Source organism: Lepidothrix coronata, unplaced genomic scaffold (assembly GCF_001604755.1).
Source record: "Lepidothrix coronata isolate B3197 unplaced genomic scaffold, Lepidothrix_coronata-1.0 Scaffold402, whole genome shotgun sequence".
Classification (NCBI taxonomy): Eukaryota; Metazoa; Chordata; class Aves; order Passeriformes; family Pipridae; genus Lepidothrix; species Lepidothrix coronata.
This window is the reverse complement of record NW_016690582.1, coordinates 85,329-87,421: the sequence shown is the minus strand read 5'-3', so window position 1 is coordinate 87,421 and position 2,093 is coordinate 85,329. Positions and strand designations below refer to the sequence as shown.

The 2,093-nt window shown below is 54.6% G+C and overlaps 1 protein-coding gene and 1 long non-coding RNA gene across 2 annotated transcripts in view; one reads left to right on the top strand and one right to left on the bottom strand.

Moving 5' to 3' along the window:
• LOC108509774 overlaps nt 1-2,093 on the bottom strand; it is a 14,364-nt gene that overhangs the window by 1,966 nt on the left and 10,305 nt on the right. The window contains exon 3 of the long non-coding RNA XR_001878699.1: nt 137-305. This is a non-coding gene — a long non-coding RNA (uncharacterized LOC108509774). The remainder of the gene's footprint in view (nt 1-136; nt 306-2,093) is intronic.
• LOC108509773 (LIM homeobox transcription factor 1-alpha-like) overlaps nt 1-2,093 on the top strand; it is a 14,783-nt gene that overhangs the window by 5,778 nt on the left and 6,912 nt on the right. The gene's annotated exons all lie outside the window — the stretch shown is intronic.

The following is a 2,093-nucleotide window of genomic DNA, read 5'->3' as shown; positions in this document are numbered from 1 at the left end:
TTCCCAGGAATGTTCTGCCGGGAATAACAAACCAAAGGCTCTTCCTGGGGCAGGATGGAGGAGGCGGGAGCTGCTCCATCCTGGGAAGTGCCCGAGATCCCCAAATCCCTGTGGAATCTCCCTGTGGAATTGGCACCTGTGGATGTGGTTCCTCGGTGGCCTTGGAGCGGCTGCTCCGGATGATCCCGGGGGCCTTTCCCAACACTTCCATGAATCCCTGGGCAGGCCGAGGTTTGGAGCAGCTCCCGCCTCCTCCATCCTGCCCCAGGAAGAGCCTTTGGTTTGTTATTCCCGGCAGAACATTCCTGGGAAAAGGGATAAACTGGGATGTTTCGGGGTCCAGGAGGCCACGAGAGCTCCAGTCGGAATTTTTCCCGGGATACGGGGAAGGAATTGCTGCACCTGCTCCCGGGAGCTCCACGTGTCCCACAGCCAGCTCGGGGCAGGATTCCCACATTCCCTGGGGAAAATATTCCTTGAAATACTTAAAAGGTGTTGGGTCAGCCCCAAACCGGAGCCCGGGTTTATCCGAGCTCGGCTTTGTCAGATCCAGCAGGTGATTCCCAAACTTCCTGAGACAGGAAAACCCATTTCTGGGATCAGTTCCCCCCCCACTTTCCCTGGAGGTGCTGGGATTTGGGAAGGGCTGCAGATTCCAAGCTGCTTTTCCAGGGAAATAAAACACCTGAGACGGGGAAAACTCATTTCTGGGACCCCTTTCCCCCCTCCTGGGATCAGGGAAAAGCTCTGGGATGAGCACGGGGACATTTCCGGGTGGGAATCCCCATTTTTCCCACTTTTTTTTCCACTTTCTCCCCCTTCCTTTCCCCCTTCCCAAAAATATCCGGATCCCTCCCCGGCGACATCGGGATCAGAAGCTGAGGAAGGGAGAGGGGGGTGTTCGGGAAGGACAATTCCCTGTTTTTTCCGAGGGTTGGGAGTGACGGGAGCCTTCGGAATTCTGGGAGATTTTAATAAAGGAGCCGAGGTTGGGAAATTTAATAAAGGGCTTCATCAGATTATCCCGGGATGGCTCCGGGCCATCCCTGCCAGCAATATCCTCCTGGAAAAGGGGGGGAATGGGGGGGGTTAACCCCTCCAGCGCCGGGATCCACACGGAGCCACATTCCCGGCTTTTGGGGGCAGCACAACCCTCCCTTTGGGGGATCTTGGGGGATTTTGGGGGGGGGGGTTGGGGAGGCTTTTGGGGATTTGGTTTTTTTTTGGTGGGTTTTGGGAGGTTTTTTGGTATTTGGGATTTTTTTAGGGGAGGGATTTGGGGGCGTTTTTGGGGATTTGTGTGGGTTGGTTTTTTTTTTTTTTGAGGATTTTGGAGGTTTTTCGGAGGGAATTTTGTTTTTGTGGACGGGGGAATTTGCCGCCGCTGCCTCCTCGTTTTCTCCTTTTTCCCAAAATCTGGGAAGGGTGGGAAAAGGCTCAGAATTCCCATTTTTCCAAGCGCTGAAACTTCCCTGGAATTCCTGGGGGGGTGTTGATGACACGTTGGGCCCTCCCTGGAATTGTTCGAGTCCGGGTTGGAGCCACCTGGACTTGGATAATGGAGGGGGAAACCCAGGAAAAACATGGAAAACCCAAGGAAAACCTGGGAGCAGAGCCGGGAAAGGGGAGATCCAGCTGAGGAGCCTCAGTAAAGGTGCCGGATTTCCATGAGAAAAGGGGGGTTATTCCCAGTTTTCGGGTGAGGGAAGAGGAGTTTGAGGAGGGCTCAGAAAAGGCCGGGAAGACAAATCCGGTGGTTTGGTGTTGGTTGGGAAAGAACCGTCCCGGGAGCGGCCTCATAAAACACGTGTCAGCTCCAATTACAGGGAATTAAAATTCTCCGGCTTTTCCCGGCCCAGGAATTCCGAAGGAGGAGGTTTTAATATCCCAGAATCCGGTTAAGGAGCCGTAACCACGTTGGGTTTCCATGGGAACAGAAAACTGGGAGAGGGAGGGGGGAAAAGGGGAAGGAGGGGGGAGGGAGGGGAGAGGGATCCCCAAAAATCAGGGAAGAGGGGAAGGGAAAGGGGAAGGGAAAGGGGAAGGGAAAGGGGAAGGGGAAGGGAAAGGGAAAGGGAAAGGGAAAGGGAAAG